General features: G+C 41.2%; 1 protein-coding gene across 1 annotated transcript in view; it reads left to right on the forward strand.

Annotated features, from left to right (window-relative positions):
• The first annotated feature begins 334 nt into the window (after positions 1–334).
• PTN (pleiotrophin) overlaps positions 335–27,592 on the forward strand; it is a 69,786-nt gene continuing 42,528 nt past the window's right edge. Inside the window, exon 1 of the mRNA XM_054167846.1 lies at positions 335–764. The gene's annotated coding sequence lies outside the window, so the exon portion shown is untranslated. The remainder of the gene's footprint in view (positions 765–27,592) is intronic.

Genomic DNA, 27,592 nt, shown 5'->3' on the forward strand with positions numbered 1-27,592 from the left:
GCTGCGGGCCAAGTGCCAAGCTAGAAGTCAGGGAGGCTAAAGTTAGAGCTCCGCAAATCCCGAGAGCCAAAAGCCACTCGGCAAAACCTGCGGGAGTTTGTACCTGGGAAGGTAGCTGAAGCCCCGGCGAGCCCTCGCGCTGCCCAGAGAGAGTACCGTGAGGCGTTCCCCAGGCCTGCGGATCAGCGCCTCGGGTGCCGTGAGGAAAAGGAGGGGAAAACGCCGGGGCTTAAAACCCTGTTACCGGCCCGCGGGGCAGCCCCGCCGGAGGGGGCTCGCCTTCGGTGTTGGGCGCAGGGGGAGCTGCAGCAGAGCCCCGTCGGCCAGAGGAGCCTTCCCGTTCCTCCCCCTCCACACCCCTCCATCTCCCCCGGTTCCAGTGACGGCGGGGGCGAGGCTGCCCCGCGGGTGACCCGCCCGGCGGGCGCGCCCCCACCGCATCACGGGAGGGGGCAGCGCGGCCGCTCGCTCTGCCCCGGCGCCCGCCTGCCTCCCTCCTCTCGCCGCCTCGCTGCAGCCCGGGCTCTGCTGAGTCAAAGCGCGGATCAGGTTCCCTGCCTCCAGTATAAAAATCTCGGCGAGAAATCTCCTGCTGGAAAGAGAGACGGGGCGCGGGAGGAGCGGAGCTTGAGGCAGCGACCGGCGAGACCGTCTGTGGGGAAGCGAAGGGACGCGCTGCGGTGGCACCGCGGCAGCCGCTGCTCACCGGGGACACCCGCGGCTCAACTCTTCTCAGCTGCAGAAGGGCTTTTTTTCTGCCCGAAGTAAGTCCAAGGGGGCAGGGGGAATCATGGGGTCTGTTCGAGGGATGGTGCCCCCAGGGCACACTGCCCCTGGGGGTGAGTGAGGAGCGCTTCCCCCGTCCTTCCCTGGCTCCTGGGGACTTGCTTCAGCGGGGCTCCGCAGCCCGGGACCCACGTCAGCGGTGGGGCTCGGGAGAGGGGTCGTGGGGTTGGGTGGGAGCCCGGACCCAGCCGGGTGGTGGTGGGCACCTGTAGCCCCAGAGACACCTGTCCGAGCAGCGAGGTCTGGATTCCAGGGAGCAGGAACGTGGTGGCGGGGCTTTGCCATGGTGGGGAGCGCTGCCGCTGGTCGCTGCCGCGGGTCGGTAAGTCGGAGCGCTAAAAAGCCAAGGCAGGCTGAGGAGAGCGGTAGCGGTGGGGGATCTAAGTCAGCGGGAAAGGGAGGCAGAAGTCCTCGAGCTGGTCCTTCCGAGAGGACAAAAGGGCAGCGGAGTGACCCCAGCGCGGCAAACCCCCTACAGGTCCCAGTTGCCCTGTGCCAGCAATATCCCAGCAGAGACTCGGAATAATGAGGTTAGATTGCACTCTCAGACTGAGCACTTTGATATTTTTCTTGGGACTTTGTCTTCTTACCCCTAGTTTATTTCTGGTGGAAGAACTGGATCTAGCTAGTGCTGATAGAGCTGTTCAAATTGCCATCATTAGTTTTTTTGTCTCTCTTTTTCTTCTGGAGGGATAGGTTGGGAGAAAATATGACTTAACAATGGTGAAAACTGTTTCCTCCTGTTGAGGATACAAGTTGTTCTGCGAATGTGTTGTGGTTTCTGACATTGATGCTTCTAACTCCTTACTGCCATTCATCCTCTCTTTTTTTTAAAGTAGAGACTTGTACAGGGGAAAGGTGGTCTTCATTTTTGGGAAGCTCATGGGCTTTTTGTATGTCTTCCACTTGGCTGTTGGTGGTGAATGCTGTGCATTAGCTTAGCTACACTCTCTGAAGCTGGATTCTGGGATGTACACTCTGTAGAGATTAGTTGGTGCTTGGGAGCATTATGGAAATGTTCATGATGTGCATTAAATCTTTCTCTGTGAGATAAGTTTGCAGATATGGATAGTGTTAGGTGTTTCAACTAGGTCTTGTTTGCTCTAAATGACTTGTGTTGCAGTAGAAGAACACTTTAGCTTTTAGCAAAGTTCAACTTTTTGGACAAGAAACAGTCCAAGTACATAACTGCTTGTATTAGGGAGGAGGGATAGAGAGAAAGAAGAAAGATATGGGAAAAGTTGTCGTCAAAAGTACTTGTATTTTACAGTTTCTGGCCAATGTGCTTGAGAAGATTTACAAAGCAAAAGAATTATTTTCTTCTGTGTATTTCTGTTTCCTTCCTGCAAAGAAATAATAATAATAATAATAAAAAGTCTGATCTTTTGATCAAAAGGCATGATCTGAAGAGAAAAAGGAACCTGCATATTTGTTAAAAATTAGCTATTTTGCTGTTGTAATAAAAATTTGTTGTGAATGAAGAGGGTACTTCATTGGAGAGGTCAAACACACACACAAAAAAAGCAGTACCAAAGGAACCTGATGCATAATTTAGTGACTCTTCTTAAAGAATAGGGCTTTAATATACTCTTGTCTCCAGGCTAAGATAAACTCTTCGGTGACTTATTACTTATGAAGCTTTGGATGAGATTGAAGGACAGAAACTTACTGACTTTAGTGTGCTCCATAGGAAGCTCTTGGGTGAAAAAAAGGGAAGCCAGTAACAAATCTTTCTTTTATAAATGATAAGCCTTTGTTTATAGTGTAGATGTTGCCTAAGAAAAGCACTCTTTGCTATTATCTGGGTATCTATCACCAGCTATTTGAAATGCAGTCTGTGGCTGATACTTCCATGTCAGCAGAGAGATAGTCATACTATAGTATTATAAAACATGGTGCTACTATCCCAGTGCCCGTTCTCCTCTATGGCCATAGTGGCACTGAGGAAACTTTGGGAGCTTAACCTATTTCTAAAACAGCTGTAGTGATGGATGTTTTGTTTAGATTCATCTTTCTGTAACAAACGTGAATAGTACTACTTAGCTGACTTCCAGCGGTCATCAAGGGACTTCCCTGACATGTCCTGTGTTTCTTCTCAATCATTATGTGAATGGCTGTTTCTGAGTCCTCAGATAACAATTAAAAATAATCCTTTACAGAAGCTCTGAAAATGCACTCATTTAGCTCACACTCTATTTTATTTTAGTGTGCTTTCTTGGCAGGGAAGATAGGATTTATCAAGTGTTACAGAGTAACAAGTGTTTCAGTGTAACACTAAGGCATTAGGGATGGATCTGGCATCATTCAAGGGACCTCCTGCACTCTTCAGGTCCCCTCATTACCTACACTCCCAACTGTGGTGTTTTCTGTGGGAACTGGTCTTTAACAATGTATGCTTTGCTTCGATATTTGCAACCTCTTGCTGATCAGAGTATCCAAAGCGGTTTCATTTAGGGGATTCATTTCAGGACTTTAATTGAGGAAATCTCTTTGTTTCTAGCCTCTATAATAAACCATTCAAAATGCTGTCTTTGAACGAACTAGGTCACTGTAACGCATGCACACAGAGTGATTCTCATCTGCTTAGAGTAGCCTGCATTCGGTTGAGCCATATCCCTGGTGAGCTTGTCTCTGATTTATCCCTTCTTGGACTGGCTTGTTCACAGGGAGCTTATGCTGAAAATTCGCTGCTGGAGGTCATTCTCCATTCTTGGCATCTCTAGCAGCCTTAAGCTTAAATTGCAGCCTCATTTTCTATCCAATCAATACCACTCTTATGTTGCTGAGTTTCCATGGTGCCCCCAATCTTCTGTCTACATATTGATGTCTGACAGCAGGAATAGCATTCTGTGTTGCTATATATACTTACAAACCTGTCAAAACTATTTAGGGTCTGTCGCACTAATTTATATCCATATCCTGATATTATTTGTATTTGTTGAGCTTTGACTGATGGAACTCACTGCACTAAGGAATCACCCCTGACAATGCACTCTAGGGATGGCACAAGGAATGGATGTTTTGAGAAGGGGAGAAAGACTCTCTTCTAGAGTAGCTGGGGTAGTCTAGAATCCTTTGAGCACAAAAGGGTAATTTTGAGAACATCCAAGTCTCAATGGCTCCAAGTTAATGCTTTGGAAATCATTCTCCATTGTGCTGCTCTGAATGCATAGAGGGTCATCTCTGATGGAGCCGTGAGAGGAAAATATAAAAGTGGGCATTGTTGAGTGTTCACTGTGTGTTTGAGGAGAGTTGGGGGAAATTTTTGTCAGTTGTTTTGCATGAATTTCTTCAGCCAAAGCACTGTGGAAAAACGAAACTGAAGGAGCAAATGCTGTCTTCCCTAATGTGGATGTTTGCATTTTGCTACAGTAACCCACAGAGCATTGTAGTTGCATAAGAAATGGTGTGATGGTATCTCTGTGGACTGATACAGCAGCAACTAAACAAGATGAGAAAAGGTGTATCTTCTGTGTTTCATTAACTTCAAAGGGACTGATACCTGGATTTTGTGCCAATGGTAGCAGACACTGAATAAAGACCAGTATATATATGGGGGTGTGTGTGTGTTTATATATATATATATAAATTCAAATATGCTTTGCAAACCATGGATCATGTATCAAACAGAGGTGGTCGTCAGCTGGAGAAACTCATTAATCTCACTACCTTTAACATGAGCTTGATCAAGCCCATATAGGAAGAGCTGGCAGTCAGTAGGGAATTTTTCTGTTTAAAATTTTGTTGCTCTGAGTCACCAGAAGAACTGATTTTGTGATGCCAAGTTTATTAATACTTTTCAGACTATCTTCAGACTCTTGTAGTCTTTTCACTAAGACTTTAAGACTTAAAAGGCCCCTTTGCAGGTGGTGTTTGTCATAGTGGTAGCTCAGTTTAAGTTTTCAGCAGTGGCTTACCGTATGGTAGTAGAAAGAATCTGCAGGTCTTTACCAAACTAGCCACTGTCACGGCCAGTTTGCCTCATCTCATTTTATTCCAAGGGATAGAATCACTGAGCCATTTATAATATCTGGCTTTGCCTCCTGCAGTGGCACAATGGTGATTTATTTTTTTAGATTTTTTTTTCTCATTTCCTTCCTTGCTTACATATGTGGGAGTGACTTTTGGAAAATTGTAATAATTTTGCAGAGGGCTTTTTAATGTCTTTCAGACTGAAGGTTGAGAGAACACAGCTGTAGGCAGTTTCATGGGAGATGAGAAAGGGAAATGTGAATATAATAAAGAGCTAGATACATTACTGATGCAGCCAGGTGATTTCCACCCCCTCTGTCCCTCCACTCTAAAAAGCCATTGCCCTTTCTTGCCTTCCCAGAACAGCACTTTGGTTTCAATTTAAATAACCTCTGAAGGTAGAGTTGTCAAGTAGAGTTGACAAAGTAGAGCTGTGTTTGGCAGAACTCAGTTTAATTTTATTAAGAAAGATGTATTAGTATGTTAATTTGGGATGTTAGGAGTATGTTGCTTGGCAAGTGCCATTGACTGCATGGCAGCTACAACAGAAGTAATGACTTTTAGGGCAGAAGAGCATAACAAGAGTTGGAGATTTTCTGATAAAAATAGTCTCTGAAAACATATAATGCTTAGGGCTCTAGTCCACTGCCATTTAGTAAACTGCAAAGTTCAGTTTTAAACTGGACCTTTCTCCTCTGAGGCCTGCCAGCACCATTTCAGAGCTCATTAAATGTTTCGTGAAAGTGTTAGAAAAAGTCTTCCTTCCTCATTAGTCTCTACATAATTCCGGTATAGGTTGTACCTTGTAAACATCCCCTATTTAGCTGGAAACGAGGAGAAATTCTCTAATACTGCAGTCCAAATGCTTGTTTTGATGCTGGTCTGCAGCTCACTAACAGCATAAACGAAATAGAACTTGTGCTGTCTTCAAACAGTATTTGTTGGAGCAGTTCACTATCTACAATTTCTTTTCCTTGGGGTAAAATCGCACAGAACAACTAGGAGAGAAGAGGAGGCTGGATTGGCTCTTTCCTTCAGCAAGCCTCTTTCTATGTATCTGGGCTGATGCTCTTTTGCTTTAGTAAGGCTGGTCTTACTGGCAGTGGAGACAGGCATAGTACTACTGATGTCAGCAATGAGGCAGATGTGGATCGAGACCAACCTTGAATGCAAAGTTGATTTAGATCTTCTGAGCTCACTAAGGAAGATAGACCACTCTACTGTTGTCTTCAGAACATGACTCTGGTATCTACATACCCCTGTTGTCTTTGGCTGTCCCTTAGGGTTAGAAAGGTAAAAAGCAGGTAATTGTGCTCTCTGGGTATCTGAGAGAGGAGGAGTTCTCTGTGTACTGAAACAAGCAGTAAATATATAGACATCACTGGAAGTCAGCATCCCTGTCTGACTGCAAGCAATGAAAGTGACTGAACTGGCTTCTCAGATTCAACTCTATTGGATATCAGTCACAAAACTTGTTTTGTTCTTGGGCTTTGTTTCTCAGAGCGATGTGAACAATAGCATTAGTTTCATAACCAAGAAAAGATGATCTACTATTGCATTTAAGGCTTCCTTGTTTTGATGGGATCACTAGTACAACAGATTTATTTATGTATTTATCTTTTTAGCTATAGTTCTCATACTTCATGTATCTCAAAGTGCAAAAGAGACTTAGCAGTGCAATGCAAATGTATGCATCCATCTGTAGCCAGCAACAGAAGGCTCGCAGTCTGGAGTATCTTTGCTTCTGTGACAGAAGCATCCAAAATATGCTTAATACTGTGTGTAGGTAGTTTTCATATCAAAACCTTTATATCTAAACCCAACTATTTTACAGGTCTGGATTTTATTTTATTTTATTTTTTTTTTTTTGGATAGGCTTTAACCATGCAAGCAACAGTGGGAAGAGTCAAATTGGCTCACAATGCCCATTTTAACATTTCTGTGGTGCTCTTCTGAGCACTTTGTTAGATAGTAATGGATGGATCTCTTAAGAAAGGTCTACTGTTTTTGAAAGGGATATAGAAAGGGACAGAGACATAGCCTTGGTAAAAATATGACACATCTAATATGGTGCTGTCTCTTCAGCATTAGGACACAACAAGGTCACAGTTTGGTTTTGGACGACTGAACTTCTAACATTTCCATACTGAGATCTTTTTCATCTTTCTAGGAGTCATATTCTTCCTGTCAAGCATAGATTAATACTAAATCAGTCACACATCCTCCAACCGTTATTCAGGCAGAGGTGATGCTTCAGCAAGAGTTTCATCAGAATAAGGACAACAGAATTCAGCCTAAGATTTAGGAAGGCAACCCACCTCGTTGTCTCGATTACACAAAATAAGTTAAATGGTGGTGACTCTTCTTGTACTTTCAAAGCAGAATCTCAGTGCTTTGACTGAAAATGCCTTTGGAGTGAAGCATGTTTCAGTATATTAAAGACAAGTCAAGAGATTATTCTGACGCTCTGCCCTGATTCTGGTGTTGAAATGGCTGAGTCTGAGCAATAAAACTTAGTTGTTCAAAAGTAGCCCCCCAAACACCACCTTATTAAAACATAAATAGTTTGAACTCTTGTTCAGTGTACCTGGATTCTTTCTCCTGGAAACCCAGTCTTGCATGGCAGAAACTTAGGGTTCCTTCTGCTGCTGCCCCTGAGACACAATGATTGCTTCCCAATAGCTTGTGCCACCTGACTGCCTGGTTGTTTGCTGAAGCTGCTGCCTTCCCAGAGGTCACAAGCATGTTTTTGTTTTCACAAGAGTCACTTGCTTTTATTAGAAGCCTGCCTGGGTGCAGCTGATATGCAGTAGGGACTGAGGAGTGGAAAAAAAATAAATCTAAGGGCAACAGGCAGGATTTTCAGAAATCTTCCAAAAACACTGCAAGCTTTGATTCAGGAACTTCATGTCATTTCACTTATTAAATCCTCACATTCCTAAGCTGCCCCTTCAGCCCATGTTTCTTGTCTGATTCGGGCGTTGTCAGATGCTTTTGCTAATCTCTGTAGTTGATGCTTGCTTAAGTGATTATTTGGCAGAAGCGTGTGAGCAGGCGTGTGTGATTGCCGTTGGCATGGCAGTTAGTATGATATGGCATTAGCATACTTGATCCGTGGTGAAGGCCGCCTCATCTTCCAGGCATACTTATGCAGCTGGGAGAAAAACCCCAACAAAACAGAAATCCAAAACAAAACCCAACAGAAAGCCATTGAAGAGCCAGTTACGATATGGTGATCTTCGGGCCAGTTTGACCTAAGACCTACAGAGTTTGGAAGAGCCTAAAAGCTGCTCTATCTTTCCTTCTGTTAACAACAATGAAAATACATGATCTAACAGCAGAAGATTTATAAATTGTTGCAGGGATTATAGGCTGCCTAAATAGGAGGCTCTATTTTCCCAAATAGCATGGCAACCATGTTTATGGGGTGCTAAAGAAGAAAAGGCAGTGTCCACGCCCTTCATGTTTGTTAGCTGAAGAACATGTCTTTAAATGGGACATGGAGATTAGTTTGTGTTTGTGACTCACATGTTGAGTGGCCATTGTGTTTACAGGTGTATGTGCTTTAGGAGGGATCAGTGTTTCTGTCAGTCACTTGCAATTGCATGTGCATGTCTCATGCACTGGAACAGCTTTGTGGGCTCATTTGTGCCTCATTGGGAACAGTGGGATTTACTCCAACAACGCAAACGTAAAAGTATATACGAAAGCTTTGCTTGACCAGGGCCTTAAATTATAAGATTAGACACATTGAGCTGAAATAAAAACTTCTGCTGATGTAGGAGACATCCAGGTGCATGCCCTTTATGAATGTGTGGGGATGAAATCTCTTGTGATAAAGTTTTATAGAAATACATTTTCTGTGGGGCCTTTTGCAGCTTCACTTGATATTTTTCTGGACATCTGTTTAAGCAGGAGCTGCTCCTATATGCTAATTTTTTTTTTTTCTTTTGTAAAATTCAAGCTATTGGAGAGCTGGTTTTCTCCTCTGTTTCTCAATGTAAGCTTCTTGTGTCTATCTATGTTAATAACTTCACCGTTCTAAGGTGTGGTGTGGGCCCGACACAACCTGTGGTGCTTTGAAAGTTCTGACTTTGTCATGATGAGAGATGGAGGCTGCCCTGCTAGGTTTGCTTAACATCTAAAATGGTTTCATAAAGCTACTTGGGATTCAAGATATAGGAAAAGGGGGGAAATTTTCTCTCCTTGTCCCTCCCTACCTGCAGAACTGGTCACATTTTTGTGATGAAAAATTCTGGAGTTTGAAAGGGGATAGGAATGGGAGGGCAAGTGGATGAACTCCTTTCTTTTAAGTATAACTTTGATCTAGAAAACTTATTTTGAGGCTGCTTTCAAGAGACATTTGTAGATCTTTTTAGTATTGTAGAGCTGATACAATATTTACAAACATGTCATCTAAGATGACTTATGGTACCATAAGTGTGCCAGGTGGTCCTGGTCTTTCTTTGTCTGCTTCTCTGTGCTCAGCTACAGGATCTCCATGCTAATTTTTGCAGAAGGTGAGAGCTCTTGAAAAGGTCTGAAGACTGACTACTACTGTACAAGGAATGGTTTAAAAAAGCCAGGATGGTATATTACAGCATATACTTTGTTCATTTAATTGCTTTAGTTCAGTTTGAATTATTTATGACTATATCTACAAGGAAATAGTCCTTTAAATAAGAGTCTTTCTTTGTTGTGCTGACTACAGCTGTAGGGGAGTGGATATAGAGACTATTTTTGCAGAGAAAACAATGAGATGCATAGATGCTTTGCTCCAACATTGGGCTTTACATGCATACATCATAAGTGAGCCTCTGGAGAAACTTTCAAAACTGTGGGGAAGTGCAGTAAAAATGTGTTATCTAACTTTAGACTTTCCAACTGTGCAACATGTACTATAAGTGACAAGTTCACAGCTTTCTGTATTGACACTTTCAGCATGTGCAATGTGGCTCTAATTCTAGTTGGGATTTTACCAACTGAGATTTCTCAAGTAATTGTAGGTGGGAATTTCTTGTCTCATTTAAATAGGAAATTCTGAAACAAATGAAAAGCCCAAAGCAGGAGAAGCCTGTGAAGTGTAAATTATCTAAGTAAAGAAATGTTGAGGTTGAAATATTTCACATAAGGCTTATTAAAATGGAAAATTTGGAGTTACTGAATTTGAGATTTCTCTTCCAGGTCAGTGAAATTCTAGTATGTACCTGAACACTTGCAGCACTCAGTGGGTATTGAGGGACTGGAAACAAGAACTTGAGCCTACATATGTGATACACTGGCTATAGTAAGCTCTTTGTAATGCCCTATGATGTCTAGCTGATGCTGCTCATTATGGCAATTTTGTGATCACGATGTCTCATAAAAAGAGTGGTATAGTGAAGAGCAATGGGGAATGAGGAGCATTGGATCAAATTTATCTTTTCCTGATAGGTTTAATTATTATTTTTTTGCAAAATATAATTTTGAAAATTAGAATATAATTTATATGCACAATAATTGTAAAGTGTGGCAAAGTTATTTGTATTACAAAGTTCTTTATTTACAAAATGATTGCAAACAATTGTCATTATATAAATATATATTTTCATACTTAGCACTATTATAATTAAGGAATTGAGTGAAATGTAAATTTTGATTCTATTTCTTCCCAGAGTCTTGTGCATGCTCTTTTCAGTTTCTCTACAGGACATGGTGTCTGTGATTTTTAATTTAATTTTCTCTCTCTTTTATTTTATTTTATGTTCTCCCTGTATTATCATCGTTTCTGTTGCAAAAGACATTTCAGGCTTTGTTCAGTGTTAAATAGAATAATGGTTTGCCTGATGCAGAGTATGATTTGTATCAAATGGAAGGGATATATATATTTTTTATTTTTTTAAATCTGGTTTATATATGGTATCTTTTCCCCCAGGTATAAAAAAAAGTATTCTGGGCTTAAAAGCGTTTTGGAATAGCAAAATTTACAAGCTGTAACAGCTGGATCCAGGTGAGCTGCCCACTTTGAGCAGCCTCACCTGCTTGTACAATTTCCTTGCTCAGATTCCTGTCTGATTCTGGTTTTACTGCCTTGGAAAGTTAAACATTGAAAGGTAGCAGAAGCCACCCTTCTGTAGCAGAAGCTCTATGAGTCTGTGAAATAGGTTTGGATTTTTCTAAGATGCGAATCACACCCATTTAGTAGCAGTCCAATTGTACAAGATATGAAAGGAGATGGAAGAGCATAGGTCAGCTTCTGTAAAACCAGGGTTATATGAACTGCTTAAAACTCTTTGTAAGTAACATTCATCTTCTTTAGCTTTGGATGTGCATAGATCTGAAATGGATTTTTTCCCTTGCTTTGGTTTAGAAGATGCCTTTCCCTAACTCTGAATAGCTGAGGTTTCCTAAAGATTAATTCTCAGTTCCTGTGTCTCTAATATCCTTATTTTCATAACTCCATCTTCTCTTTGCTTTAATCTCTCTAGTATTAGGTCACCCTTCATAAATATTACACGTTCTCTCATGTTTCTCAGTGATCTCCTAGAGTCCCATCCTAAGTGCCAAATGTTTCAGCAAAACTGTGCACTTATTTCAGCAAGAATGTTTAGCTGAAATTTAACCTGACGTTCTATAATTGCATTCTAATTTCCATAGCCAAACTCCTTTCTTTAATGTTACAAGCCAAAATTTTAGAAGCACCATTCCAAAGCTTTGCCTGTCTGAAATGACTCTTCTGCTGTGCACAGGGATTTGACATAACTTGTCTGCAGACCTTTTTTTGGCATCTAGAAGTTAATTCAGTCATCATAGGTACATAGTGGTGTGTAAGTGTATTTTAGTTCCATTAGACTTCGGTGTGTCTAATGGTGAATTTTATCTGACATCTCTGTTCAGTTGCCTGCTAACTTGAGAGGACAAGGACCTTCCTACTACTGACTAATACCATTTTACATGGGCAGCACATTTTGTTGCCTTGTTTTTTGTTCTTCCAGATTTTTCATAAATGTACTCAGCAGCAATGATTTTGGGCCAAGCTAAGATGTATGAAAAACTGATTTTTGTTCTTACCCAGGGATTCTTAGTTCCTTGACTAACTACTTAAAGAGTGACAGGACCTTACCTCGTATTCCAAGATTACCAAGCTCTCCTAATATATTTGTTTTCTTTCTTTTTTTTCCCCAAAGCCTTTTATAGTCCAAATGATTCACATCTAGTGAAAAATAGCCAAGCTTTCTAAAGGCTTCTTATAGATTAGGGAGGCATGATTTATCATTTGGAAGAGTGTGCTTTTTTAGAGTTTTCTAGTTTGTGGGACATCTGTTTCAGTCTAGCTGGTTTACACTTGCCTGTAACTGATTTTTCTCAGATCTGAACACGCAGTTAGTGCAATCAATTTTCTCAAGTGTTTTCTTTATAAAAAATAAGAAAAAGAAAATATTTATTATATTTCCCTTAACCCTGTCTGGCAGTTCTGCCTTAAAATCTTTACCTGTATAACCCTGGGGCATGCATCTATCTTCCCTACTTAGAAATGAAAACTGAATCAGAGGAACCATTTAACTTCTGTGCAATCTCTTTCTCTGCCCTCACTGACTTCTTTGAATCAGGGTAGTCTCCAGCATAGTCTGCAGTACCCACTGGGTCACCTGGGGTTCTAGTTTTCTGTGTGCTTAAGGAATGCCTTATTATTTCTTGTCACAATGTATTTGTCTCTTTGTTCCTCAGCCTTGCTTCTCTTAATCTCCATTTTGCATCTCACCTGCCATAGTTGTTCTCTCCTGTTAGTTTCACTTGGGCTGGATTTCCATTTTCTTTCTTTTATGGATAGTCTGTGAGTGAATAAATTCTTAAACTATATTTGAGAAATAATTTTCCTTTTATTTTCTTCTTTAATTTTACTTTTTTAATTCTGAATGGCCAGAAGTATCATCAGTGATTGCATTTTGGCAACCTTTCAGAGTATCTGTGATCATTCCTTGCATGCTTTGTTAGAGGAAGGATCGCAGGGAACAGAAAGAAGTAACTTCCAAATATTGTGCTTCTTGAAGCCTGTTTTTCTTAGGACTAGTAACAACCTCCCAATCCTAGAATCCACCATAATCATGCAGTAACCCTGGGGTGAAGATTTCAAAGGATTGTGAGAGAATTCTGTGTTTACATCCTATGGAAATGTGTCACAACCATGACAATTCTCCCTTTGGAAATTGGTCCAATTCCTTAATCAATTGACTTCCATTGTTTGTGACTAACTCATTGTATCTTCTCATTTAGCAAGCTTCAAACCAGCTGCCACCATATGAATTGGTTGCACCAACAAGAAATAATCTATAAAGATCACACATTTTCACATTTCTAGAAAAAGGTAATGTCATTGTCATTGTTTGATCACCAAATGTTTTACTGTTTTTCTCTGGTCTGAATTGGAGGTTTGTATTCTGTCATCCTCCAGACTGTCACAAAGAATTTGTTATTTGGAAACACTCCTTTAATGTACCTCCCTGTGAAGAAATGTTCACTGAAGAAAGTCTGAGAAGTCAGATTTGTACTTTTGACTTCTTCCTGTCTTACTTGGTATGCGTGCAAGTATAGCTCAAGATTGTATGTTTTCTCTTTAGAAGAATCCCCTCTAAGCATTTTAGCTGAAGGCCTGATTTAAAGTCTACCAAAGCAACTGAATATATATATGTATAAATAAACATATATGTACGTCGGCTCAATGTGATTTAGCTTGACTGTATAATTTGTCATTAACACTTTTTGTGTAACTGCCTTTTTTTTGATTAACACTTCAGCAGACTGTGCTCCACAAAGCTGCTTCTGATGTCAGAAATGCAAGCTGATTGCACTTATATACATCTAATTTGATGCCTTGATGCTTGCCAGCTGTGGTAAATGGACATTTGAAAACAAGCATGTTGTCGTAGTTGCAGTGTCCTGTGAAAGCTACACATTTTCCCCTAAGTCTTGCTGTGTTCAATTAATCTGATGCCAACTTAGTCTCCTTGCACCACACAGATATTTAATATTAACTTCTTGTAGTAACACTTATATTTCTAAAAACATCTTTCATTTAACTCTTAGAATTACTCAGGATCTGGGCAAAAGGGGTGCTCCCCATCCCCAATTTCTATTACAGAGCATCTAGAATTAGCAAGACTTTAAGGTTATTACCTTTTAAGTAATGAATCCCAAAGGAAATCTTTGTTTTTTGAATGGAGGAAATCTCCTTGCATCCTTCATTTTGGAGCTATCCTGCATACTTGGTGGTGGTTGGGAAGACAGAGTTTGGGCATCCATTTATATGCTTGCTCTTCAGGAGATCAGGAGTAACCACTTCTCAAGATTACATCTGTGTGCACAGATGGAGTGATGGAGACAGGGGATGGTACTGTGTTATCACCAACTGATGTCGCAACAAACAATCTCAAAGCCTCTGTGCATCTTATTTTTCTTCTAGTTTGACGTGTGCCAGCATCTCTTTAGCAGAAGCAAATCAACTTAAGCAAACATATGCCAAAAGCAGGAAGGGAAGAGTAATTGATCAGGAAGACTGAAATGGGCTTCTGCATTTAACAGGATTTATAATTTTTATAATTTATTTTTTTTTGGGTGTGTATATACTAGTGGAACAAGATTTATAATAATTATTACAGAGGTCACTTGACCCCTTACTTAAATTCATACCTTTAGTGAAAAGCTTCTGTAAAAGAATATATGGAGAGGAAAGAAGTGGTTATGAACCTCAGCTAGGCAGCGCATACATGTTCCCCAAGTTATAGCAAAGCAGTGTGTGTGACCTAGCTACCTGTAAGCCCTGTCTCTCAGCATTTCAATGTAAGCCTTTAACTGGATTGGGCTGGATTTAAGAGCTTGTTCCTGTTCTTGAGGAACTCAACTGACTTTTATGTGATGTGCTGTGAATGGGTGCAGGGGCCAATGCTCTTTGTCATCGTGTGTTACAGCTTTTGCTGTGACACACAGCATCAACAGTAACAGAAGCCAGAAGCTGAGGTTGAAGTTAACCCCTTGCTTCTAATGATCATGCTTGCCTGTGACACTCTGAGTGTGGCAAAGGAAAGCATGACAGCAAGTAGTTTTGTTTCAAGCAAATAATTTGTTAGGTGGAACAAAAAGAAAAGTGTACCTGGTTTTAATGGTAGTCCACTGCACATAGGCTTTGGAAAGGAAATAGCTTGACCTTTCTTAATAGCATACCTGTGATTCACATCTAGCTGTGATTGCTGTTGGACTGAACTACACAGAAAGGTGATTTGGGGCAGGGGGGCGGAAAGAGAATAATTGAGTGTGATGATCAGACCCCAGTGGAAATGCTTTTATCATACAACAGGTAGAAACAAAGACTGCTGGCCTCCTAGGACTGGAGTGAGCTTCAGCTTTGGATGGTGCGTGTATGGGATTTGATGGCTTTGTTAACACAGCAGTGCCATGTTAGCACACTGATACTGCTAGTGTACTCTGTTGCTCAGGTGTTCCTCCACACCCCCCCCCCCCCAACTCCCACAGGATTCATGACATTGCCACATGGTGTGCTTTTCTGTATGTTTGGTTTGCAGGCTGCTGGCAGTTCTGCAAGGTCCTGTTGTAGCCTGCCATTGATTCTGTTTTCCTCCTTCCCTGTTTGCATAGTGGAGCAGAAAGCACAGGTGCAGAACTTGCAAATGACAGCAACAGAGGTGGCAAGCACAGTAAAAGTCCAATTTATCCTGAAAAATTAGGCAGTTTCCTTACAACTGAAAGAGTTTTTCACAGAGAAATGAAACATGCTGCCCTTTGGCTTGAGTTTGGCATTTTCGATTCCTGCAACATCTGCTGTAACTATCAAGGCAGATGAAGTCTGGGAAAAGACCAGAGGATTAGAAGGTGTTCTAAACCTGAGGACAGAAAACTTCTGTGATATGTCATGACACACGCTCTTACTCCATTTTCCTGGGCCCAGGCCTGGGACAGCAGGTGTGGTGCTGAGGCTGGGATAAAGGGCAGGCGTGCTGTGGGGAGCAGCAGATGCTGCAGGCAGAGATTAAGAAATGCTGGTAGTGTTGTGGTGGGAGTATAGTGACACAGATGACTGGGGTAGCAATGCATCTTTTCTTTTTTTTCTGTTTTCTCCTTGAGGCTAGAACTGGACTGTGAATATGGAGGAGGTGCTGTATAAGACACCACATGGTTTTATGGAAGTCCGGAGCAAGAAAAATGAAATGGTGCAGACAGTGTGAAATACATTTGCAGAGTTGTGTGTGGGAAGGTTACATTTCACTTGCCTGCAGCTAATGTGGTGTAGCTAATAGTATTTAATCCTCTGCTTGTCTGTTGTTTTGGTTTGTTTTTTTTCCCCTCCCTCCTCTCCTTCTAAGTGATTTATTTACCTTGTAAAGGGAAAAAAATTATGCATGTATGTAGTACCTTTCTGGGAACTGGGAAGAACACGGGGCAATTTGCAGTTGACATGAACAGATTTATTCCTGACTGAATGAGCTATTCCTGAGATGCTGTGGGCTTGTTCCTAAGCAAGCATGTGATTAGGCTTCCATGGAAATCTCACTTTCCATGCCATACTGTCAATTCACAATATTTCAGGAGCCTTTAAATAGCTGGTCATGATCTGGGCCCATTTCTGATTATTCTTTCCCTTTCCCTTGGCTATTCTAGCTATTTTTTTATTCACTGTGACTGAAGAGAAACCCCATCACAAATCTACCTGGAGTTTCTGGCTTCTTTAGTGCATACACAGTTCAGTCTTTTGCTTGCCATGGGAAACAGAAGGCAGAAAGAAAACTACTGCTGATAGCAAATTGTGTTAAAAAGGCAAGAGATGCAATAAAAATATCTCATGTTGCCTTGGATGTAAGAGCAATTGGATTGAGTATCAGACTGCAAGGGAGATCCTTCAAAGCCCAGTCTCCAGGCAGGTGAAGAGTTGGCTGGTCTGACAGCAGAAAGTCTGCAGACCATATGAGGAGGTTGGTGTTCTGGTGCTCCTCAGAAGCCTGGGTGTTAAACAACATCTCTTTCCCATTTTCCCAGTCACATGGCTGCAAACGATAAAAGCAGCATCAAGCTCCTAGACTTTGGACCGATCTTGTGAATTCTAGCCAGCCATTGTGAAAGGGGTTAATTCACACCGTTGCCACAGAAGAGAAAATGGATCTTTGAAACAAATGTGGTGGTGGGGGTAAACCCATCAATCATGTGAATAATGCTTTACAGTAATTCACAACTGCAGCTTTTTTTTTTTTTTCTTAAGCAAGGGCTGGCTGAGTCCGATCAATCCCTTGGCTCTCAAATAGGTCTCAGCAGGCAGTAGCTTGCTCCTTGTGGGTTTGTATGTACATGAAAGCCCACTTTATATTAACTCTGTGGAACAGTATTTTTTTTCCTCTCTCTAAACCCCTTAGCTCTAATTCAGTGTAATTATACTCATTGAATACAGTACTGACAGCCCCAGTTCTCCCCCTTTCCTGTCAGGATACTGGCCTAAAAATCACTAGATGAAGAAAATCCAAAACAATGATGGGATTCTTTGTTCTGACCTTCTACATAGCTTTTTATTATTTTAATATAGCCCATTGGTCACACTTTCAAGTGTTTTCTTTAAAGCTGAAGACTGAAAATCTTTTTTTTGTTCTTTTAAAAATTGATGAAGAATTAGACTTTGGTCTTTAAGGAAAATGCTAAATATTGCAAAATTCATTACTGAGCGAGCATTGGCACCTCCAGCAGCAGCCTGAGGCTGCTAAGGACCTCTTTCTACCTTTTTGGAAAGGGAATAAAGTGCCAAGAAAAGGCAGGGAGCCTTTTACCACCTGTTCCTTCCTGTATCTGTCTGTGTTGTAGGAATGGGCAACATTTTCCCTGTTGTGTTTTCTGAGATGAAAATAAAGGTGTAGGTGGCTTAGCACAGTGTGGTTTAGTCCTTTCTAGCTCTGTGTGTATGAATGAAACTCCTATAGTGGGAAATATCTCGGAAGCAGTGACTATATAGGATTTTAGGGGGGTCATAGGAGGTAGGCATTGGCAGATGATCTTTGAGCATAGTGCTGTGGAAGAATGTCTGGAACCAGTTTTTAGGCACGTACATGAGAGAGCCAGACCAGGGTGATGACAGAGGTATTAGGATAAGGCATTATATGTTGGTGTCAACATTTTCAGCAGCTGCAAAAATGAAAGGAAAGGGAAAAACTCTCCAACAAACTAATGGCTGGAGAAAGTTTGCCCTGTGACTTAAGTAACTTAGTTTTTCTGACAGACTCAAGAAGAGCAGATAACCACATCATAAATATCTTTTCAGGAAGAAAAATAACAAGTGGTGAAGGTCTCTGTAACTGTCTAGGGAAAGACATGATAAGAAAAATTCAATTACAAACCAATTTACTATTTTACAGTGTCGATGGTGGGAAGCAGGATGATAATCTCACAAAAGCTGTCATAGAAGGCAGTGGATACCTCATCTCGTGAAGTGCAAATGGCAAACGTGGAGCTGTGGATCCCAGATAATTGGTACAAGGAACTAACTAGGGAGTTTTACATTAGGACATCCATTTTGGCATGACAGAAGTTTTCCTCAGCTGAAATGTGAAATGTGGGCAGGCCAGTGAAGCAGAAGTCTTTTCAAAGGTAGCAAATGCATCCTGCTTTAACAAGTGATGGAATTCTGTTAACTGTAACACAGAAAGACTTCATTTTAGGTGCCAATTTGTATCCTACAAAGGCTGTAACATATTACAAGTCCCACCTCTTGTGCTGCCCTTCATCATATCACATTGTGACTGATGCTGTAAACCTAGAAGACTAGAGTCAAACACCATGTGAAACAGAGTGAGCAGGGAAATGTGCATCACAGAAATGGAAAGGGCCATGCTGGGTGGGCATTCGCCATCAGAGTAGGTTAATTCTTCCTTTCTAAGTGTGTAGGTGGTTTTTTGTTTGTTTTTTCTTTGTGGGTGTGGGGGTTTTTGGTGGTGGTGTTGTTGTTTGGTTTTGGGTTTTTTTCTGCTTACCTTGCGTTAGTGGAATGATAGCTAAGTGTCTGCTTTCCTTTCCAATCCAGAAAGATTTTCTTCATAGCAGACAGGCAGGCTGTGGCCATTAACCCTGAAACACTGATCCTTTAGCACAAAAGATAGCTATCCTTCATAAAGCCTCTTAGAAAAGTGAATCTGAATGAAGAAAAACATGCATTTGTGAGAGAGCTAGAATTGTGCCAATTTTGTAAGGTAAACAAATCTCTTTAGAGTGAAGTAAACTAAATCAAACTAAGGTTTGACTCAAAGTTTAAAGACTACTGTCTACACCATTGTGTGCTATTTCTTACATATAGTTGGGGAACGTGCAATATATACAGGGATAGGAGATCTGGATTTTGCAAGACTGAGGCATTAGGATATCAGCTCTACTGAGCTTCCTTTGCTTATGGGATTGGGAGAATTTGATATACACATTTCTAGTCATGTGGGTAAGTCAGTTCTGTTTCCAGAATCAAGAGAAATAATGAGTTTCTTCTCATTGGGAAAAATGAAGAAGCTTTTAGCAGCTTCGAACTCTAGTTCAGTTTGAGTACTGAACTAGATCAGATTCCAAATAGGATTCTTCCAAATGGGGAAAGCTTGGGTTTTTCTCTTTCTGAGAATATGAACTGTTCCACAAAGTAACTTTCCTAAAATTGAGTTTTCATGTGTAATACAACTTGGGTGGGAAAAGCAGGGGGCAAAACCCACAAGTTATAATTCTATGATGTGCGAAGTACTTATAGCCTACATCAGTTCCCCAGACCTTAAGAGTAGCCTCTGTTCTCTTTTTCTCCTGCTTTGTTTTATGCTTCCCCAGTGACCATTAGGACCTGCTACTTTTGTTTTATCTCTGTGATGAATGTTGCCTAATTTAATGATGAAGTTGATGTAGTGGAACCATCTGGTGATTCAACTTCAAAAGGCTGATGCTCTAAGCCAAAAACTTTGGATAGAAGTGCCAGCATTGAGTCAGCCTAGCTCTTGCACAGTGGAGGGAAATTCATTCTAGATTTCTAGAGTTGACAAGTTATTTCTTCTTTACCTTTGTGCAGGTAGCTCTTCCTATCTATTACAAAAAGTGTTTTCATCAAGTTTTATTGTTTAGGTGAGGGCATGCTAATTTTGAAGTATATTCTGTAAGTAGTTGCCTAGATAGCAAACTTTCTAGCACAAAAGAGACCTTTAGTTAAACAACACAGACAATAAGTATTACCAGAGCCAGATGCTGAAGGTACGCAGGCATCTTGGTGAGAATAGAAGAGCAGCAATACATACAACAGAGGCAGGTATGTTATGAGCTATGCTGATTAGCTGCTACTTCTTAAACAGACATTACTGAACTTTGCCTGTTGGATTGTGCTCTCCTCAGACTCTGTTTCTCAATTTGTGTTGCTGACACAGAAAATCCACCCATGCTACCTTTTGGATGGTTGTGAGCTGCCAAGGCTGAGAGTTCAAAGCCTGGAGCACACTGAATTGGGGAATAGCAGCCAGGAGCTGGTGCTCTTGCTGAACAGATGGTGACCCAGAAAGCTGTATGCTCAGCATTAAGTACTTAATGACATGCAGGTGTTCTTCATGGTTTGGGGCACTGAAGTTTTTTAATTTGCTGTAGGAAGTTGGTTACTTTGAAGACCAAACGAGGCTTCTCACCTCAGTGAAGCCATTTGTGCCACACTTTACTATGACCAAAATCTGTTTAACATAAACACATGTGCAGCACAGAGCTAACCTGAACTTCCCTACGCTGGGAATTAAGTGTGGATCAATCAGAGACATGTTCATTCAAGACAATTCAAAATCTTAGCCTGAGGCTACCAGAGAGAAGAACCATTTATAGGGTAATTCCTCGCTAAGATATTACTGTTAGCTCTTCTTAACACTAACACAAGTTTTACACTAGAGTTATGTGGTTACCTTGCCTGTGTGGAATAGCATCATCCTGTTAACTTCTGCCATGCCCTGAAAAAACAGTTATTTTTTATAACTAGCAAACCCTTTTGTAAGTGATCTTTTTATTTGCAAGCCAGCTTTTGAAGATGAAGCTATGGGTCCTTGGGGGTGGGGAGAGAGGGAGAAATTAGCAGGCCAGAGGAGTGGGGAGGGCAAGGCAAGGCATGATAAGCAGCACTGTAAGCCTTCTTGGATTCTTTCCTCTCCCTCTCTGCTGTTTCAGTGCTCTCCTTTCTGTCCTCAGTCGATGAGCCTGTAGCATTGCTTCTAGTTCTTCTACATCTGCAGACCTTCTCATGACGATGAGGCATAGAGAGTTAGCAGTGATTCTGCGTTGAACCTTCAGCACTGGCATCCTTCCATAGTGAAATATGCTTCACCAGCTTTAACAGGTGATACTGGTGGCCCTAGTGAGCCTTCAGGTTTTTAGAGGGAAAGATTGCCCAGTAATGAGAAATGAGCAACAGGATAAGTAAACCTACCTCAACAGTAGGCATCCAGCAGGTGAAATGGAACATTTCATGTGACTGCTTCCATTTTTGATAGACATATTCTGATAGGTGTGGAAGAGAGCAGTGAAGAACTCTAGCTTTAGTTTCAGTTCATTTGTATACAAATTGCCACTTCTATTTTTTCCCTTTTTCAAAAGGCTTTGAAAATATACTTGGTCCCTCTTACTGTGACTCACAAGCCATATATACTACATATGCCTGAAATCCCCTCCCTGAGGAATTTACAGGGTAGCTCAAACTAGAGCTAGAGTATAAGCCACCAGGGAGGGTAATAGAAATTATCAAACAGCTGAAGCTTGAATGAGCTCTGAGCTGCCTGGCCAGGAGAGGTGCTAATGCCACTCCCAGGAAGCTTGGCTTGGCATCTTCACTGAATTAACAATGAATAAAGTTTAATGATTTTTGCCTCTTGGGTGATACCTTTTCACTTGAACACTAAGAAAGGAATTAAATTGTGGTAAAGAGATTGGGGAAATGAAAGAGAATCGTGCCTGATTAGCTTTTGGAAGGAGGAAAAAGAATCTCATGCTTCAGAATAGTAATTGCTCTGCAAGGGGCAACTCTCTCCTGGAGTTATCACTTAATCTTGTGGTAGGCTCTCTTCTGAGTCATACTTAATGGGCAAGCTTTGGACTGTTCTTCAGTGAAAAGGAAAGCTGCATTATCATTTCTCTGTCAGGATAAGGGAGGAAGTCAGTTTTAGGTGAGAATTTGCCTCTTAGTGAGACCTACCCTTTACAGCTGTTCTTCCACAACTATCCCAAAGTTCGCTGGTGGCTTATGCCTGATTTTTGGTACATTAGAGAGAGATGGATTTTGACTGGTTATTCTGGGAAGTCATCAATTCTATAAATATTCCAGTATAATCTATGACACTCTTAACTAATACCTTTGCAAAGGAATCTGGGTTTAGGGAATCACTTGCCACCACTTCTTGCCCTCCTTCTGTTCTGGGTATTTCTTTTTCAGGTGGTACAGGCAAATACACTCTTTGGAGCTGCTCAGCCTCAAACCACCCTTTCTCTCTCTCCCTTTATTTTTGTTACTGGCATCAGCAAGCTCCTTCAGCTCTGTAGGACAGCATGCAGGAGCACATTTTCCTTCATCTGATGTTGGGATACACGGTGTCAGTTAACTTTACTCTTTTTCCAACCGTGCATCTTTTCAGATGCTCTGAAGGAAGGAGCTCTTTGCCAATGCAGTTGTAGTGAGGTTGTGAGAAACAGAGAAATTAGAAGAACACACTAGAAATATGGTGCTATGTCTCAGTGAATAAGCTATTGCCCCTAGTGCTAAAAATTGTCTTAGTATCTGACTGATATTGCATATCAAGGCAAATCAAGCTGTGTGATACAGAGCTGATGGGGAGGAAAGGGAAGTATATGCTTTGGGGACAAAATACCCCTGAAGAAGGAGTTCAGATGAAGGGATTTTCAACAATATAAACACAGCTTTGTTTCTAACTATATATTTTCCTTGCAATGACTTGCTCATCCTTTAGGCACTCATTGCATTTTCTTTTTGGGCATTTCTCACTTCCTTCTGCAATTTCTATCCTTTTCTGGTAATCTGCCAAGAAATTCTATGTGGGGAAGGGGCTAAGGAAATAACTTCTCCTTCCCAAATAACAGCATCTTTCTTGGCAGAATCTGAAGTTTTTGCAAGTAGACTATATTCCTTTACACCTCCTGTGCTTTTCTGTTTCAAATCACATAACTTCCTGCATGAGGTAACCTTTTCTATCTCAATCTATCTCTCTGCCTTGCCTGCTCTCCTTCTGGCTTGCTTTTCAGCCAGCATTGCTCTCTGGGTCCCTTGCTCAGTGATGAATGAGTTTCATTCATCTTTCTTTTGGGGGCTCTGTGAAAAGCTTTAGACTTTGCCTGCTCCCATTTTTTCGCTTGGCTATTCATTTCCATGGTGATGGAGAAGAGGGGGCGGGAGGTTCTGAGGGGGAGGGAGGGGAATGGCAGAGTGGGTGGCAGTGGGGCCAGAGGTCAAGAGTGGCCACTTTCTGAATTAAAGCTTTGAATTCCATTAAAGGTGACACGTTGTAACCTGGAGTAACTCTCCAAGAACTTGGCTGTCAAAGTCATCAAGCTAGGGGAGAGCGGGAGAAAAAAGAGAGAGATCATAGGAGGAGGGACCCAAGATCTTGAAGTTGCTGTCAGGATTACATCTGGTGACTTAATATAGGGGTAGTTCATTCGTGTTGCTGTACATTGTGCTTCAGCAAGGCCATGCTCTGAAATCTCCATGCAGATGGGGCATGTGAGGTAGAGGGGATTCTCCTCATTGTTTAATCAACAAATGTAATCTTCGGATTAAGTAAACAACCCTTCCCCTCTGAGAAATGGGAAGGGAGAATTGAGTATAGGTAAGTATCCCAGCCAGTTTTGGAGATTATGAGGTTGTTTTTTAATTCCTTTCACAGAGGTGCCAGGAGGACTCAGCCAACAAAGTTGAGGGATGCTTTCATGACATTGTACAAATAGTCACTGAGAGGAAGTCTGTGTCTTAGAAGACTGTATGTGAAGTAAAGTCTATCAAGCTTTTTACAAACATCCAAAACTCAGGTGTTTCAAAAACATTAAACTTGGAAACTTTCCAATCCCTATATTAAAAAAACAAAACACAACCAAACCAACAAACCCACAACAGAAACAAAAGAAAACATACTGAATTTTGTCATTTGCAGATGGTTCCTCTCTGAAGGTTAATTGCAGGGGGAAGGAATTGGAAGGAGGTACCAGGACCCTCATGCCTTGGGTGCATGATATGTTCTGAATACACATTTCCTCTTTGAATGGTCTCATCATGGTGGTAACCAGGGTCTGTGTTAAAACTCCACTTTCTCACTTGTGTGACCTGATGAACCAGAACTTTCTGTTATTTCTGAGGCACATAGTCTTGATTCTGGTACTACTGAGTTTTAGAACTTGTTATCCCTCCATACCCAAGGTTATCTAGTTCTTCTCTTATGATGATCTCTTCCTAACACGTACTAGCAGGAAAGCCTACTAATTTTATAGTATATATATATTTTGTCTCCTGTGTTTTCTTAATTAAATGGAAATTCAAAAGTTTGATGCTAAAATCTCTGTCAAGTGGCTTTGATACTTCCCCTCAACATTATGTTTCTCAGCTTGCTAAATCTATCTAGATCTCAAACTGGACAATACTCTTCCTTAGAGTCTTGAGTATGTGCTGTTAAAAAGTGTGCTATGCATTCAGGAACCAGCATTCAAAGAAGTCTGTCTGCACTCTGAATCATGCTTGATATGAAGTCTTCAGCACCCAGGTCAAGTTGGGATGTACCTTCTTCTCTCAGGGTGCTTGACACTTGTTAGTAAGGTCTTTCTCATCATTATGGTTCCTCTGCCTACTGTACCATTCACCAGCACCCCTGATCTCCCTTGTGGTCCTGTAAGAGTGGCTTAATATGTTTCAAGGTGGAGGAGAATTCTGGGTATTTCTTTGGCTGGAAATTGCACCTTTTGTTGCTGGAGACTGCTGGGGTTCTTTGCCAAAAGTAGGTCCTGGTATGCTTTTGCTGTGTTTTCCATTTTGTGGTGGTTATTACTATTTATTCCCTCATATTAAAAAAAAAAAAAAAAATTTTTAGAACCTTGTAAAATAAAAATTTTAAAGATTCTTTTTTATTTTCCAATTCCATACTTTCATGGTGTTTTCCTCTCTTGTATATAGGACAGTAGTAGCCAGGTCAAGGAAAGAAGCATTGTTTTGATTGGGTTTTTTTGAGTTTGTTTTGGCTTTTTGTTTGTTTGGTTTTTGGCATTTCCTCAATTGTTTAAAAAGTAACAAGGGAGGACTCAAAGCAAAAGGAACACTGGATTTTTCACACCAGTCTGAACAAGTTCTACATCTTTGTGATCCAGTCAAAGTAAAAACTAGAGCCATATTAAGTGACCAGTGGGGGTAAAAATGAGGAATTAGAATAGTCTTTATGTTTGTTTGTTTTGGGAGCAGAGAAGGAAGGGACGGAATAGGTTGAGGGGACAGAAATACCCTGAACTGAGAAGCAAAGGAAGAATAAATGCTTACATTACTGAATGAATTAATATGTAACTCTAGAAATGTTAAATGTCCTTTAATTAGGGAGAGAATCAGCTGTAAAAAGTGTTATTCCATGCTAAAGGAGAGACTGCTGAGAGAAACAGCTCTAACTTCAGAGACATGCTACAGCTAATAAAGGCAACTAAACCAGGCAGGGAAAGGATCAAAACTGTAACAGCAGCCACTGGTTCAGAGGTATGCAAACTCAGGCCAAAGGGACCCCAGAAATAGGTCAGAAACAAAGTGAATGAAAAATAAAAGCACTGCAGGTTTTTTTACATGAGAGGTAGAAGGAAGCAGTGCAGGGACTGAGGGTGGAGAGTTTATTTGTTAATAAGGAAGATATTGGCCTATTTTAGTAGATTCAGGCTGCCAGTACCTAAACAGGAGGGAAGCTGCTGTCATATTTGTAGCTATGGTATTTGATTGGTGATGCCTCTGTATCTGCAGGATGGTGATGTTCGTTGCCGCATATTCTTAACACAAGGACTGTGAACTGCTCCAAGGGCAGCTCTTGTACCAAGTGTACTGACTGGTGAACTAGGGCCATTCTCTTTGTCTCCTCATGAGATATGGCTCATTTTGTTAATCTACTTTTGCTGGTGACATGCTTGTTTGAAACAAATCTGCTCCAGCAGGACTTTCAGTTCCATTAGATCTCTATTCATTTCACCTGAAACATAATAAACAACAAATTAAAGTGATGGGGAAGAAGCATAAAGATCTGATTTAATGCAGAGACTTCTTTTACTTGTTCTGTTATGCTTGATCCTACTTTTCTATGAAGACTTTACTTCATGAGACAGTCCTGTAGTTTCACCCTCTGGGGTGTTGTTTTGATTACTCCTCCTACATTTCTGTGTATTTTCACTCCTGCTTGTAATACATTCTGCCCCTATCTGTAGCAGACCCACCTGTTAGAGTTGACTCTGCTTAAAAAAGCCATTACCAGGAGCAATCACAAAGCTGACCTCCTTGTTAATCTGTGTATTATTTGAGGAGTGGGAGTACTCTGTCTTGAAGAAGCTCCAATATGATTGATTGGGTGAAGCACAAACACTTCCTCTTCTTCTGTCAAGCCATTTTGAGAATTAAAAGTTCAGCACTATGTAAACTGTAACAATTATGCTTTCTATTCAAAGGGCTCTCTTGCTGAAGAACAGATGTGACAAAACATTAACAAAAGGACTTTAGCTTCCATAGCTAGTAGGGCTTGACTTTAAATCTTGCACACATTAATCTAGATGCTACCCAGTGGTGTGGATGCTCCAGGATTCGGAGATGCAAAACCACATGGTGCACTGAAGTCAATTTGGTCAGGTCTGTGATTGTCCAGCCTTGTACAAACCAAGCCTGTCAGATGTAAGTGGAACTGTGGATCTCTTCCTGACCAGGTGCTGGCACAGGTTACTCAGAGAGTAATATCTTAGAGATATTCAAAATTCATCTGGACTCAATCCTGGGCAACTGGCTCTGCTTAAGCAGGGTAGTTAAGCACAGTGACCTCCAGAGGTTCATCTCAACCTCAGCAAATCTATGATTCTTACACTGGCTGATGTGACTCTTGAGCAATTGTCTCATTCAGGTGCTATGGAACAGCAGTGTGTGCTAGTAGAGGTGAGGAGGAAGGCATGCACTATGTGTAATGTTAGAAGGGAACAGATTATGCTAAAATAGCTTTGCTTGGAGTAGAAGGATTGACATTTCAGCTGCTATTCCAGCCATGTGCACAGACTGCCATCCTGATAAAGGAGTTGTGTCTGAAAGGACAGTGTTCTTATTCTTTCAAAGAGGCTTTATTACAGTATGAAACAACGTGGACCTTCAGGGAAATTAGTCCTGTCTTGTGCTTTGTGCCAGTGTAGCCCTAAGACTGGAACACTTTCTAGACATCCTGCTTGTCTTTGGCCCCAAAGCAGGGAAACCAAAGTAGCTAGGGGCTAGCTTTGGTGAGAAGCTGCTTAAATGAGAATTGAGTTTGCTCTGGAGGCCAAGGTATGCAGAGACATATTCAAATGTTTTGTGCAGTCTGGGTGGTGTGCAAAAGTTCTGATTGCATGAAGTGTTTAAATGTGGCTTTTCTCAGATTCTTGAGGATGAACTGCTGCTAGAAAAACTGGTAGGAGTGTCTTTGGTATTGGCTGCTGTTAGCTGGGCACTAGAATGGCTTGAACTCCTTGGATGGTTTTATTCCTTCCTGCCTCCAGTTTCCAGCTTTTGTCACTCAGAGCTCTGCTTTTTCTTTCTAAAGCTATTTCTGGGTCAGTAAAACGGAAGATATAATCC

Source organism: Dryobates pubescens, chromosome 15, assembly GCF_014839835.1.
Source record: "Dryobates pubescens isolate bDryPub1 chromosome 15, bDryPub1.pri, whole genome shotgun sequence".
Lineage (NCBI taxonomy): Eukaryota > Metazoa > Chordata > Aves > Piciformes > Picidae > Dryobates > Dryobates pubescens.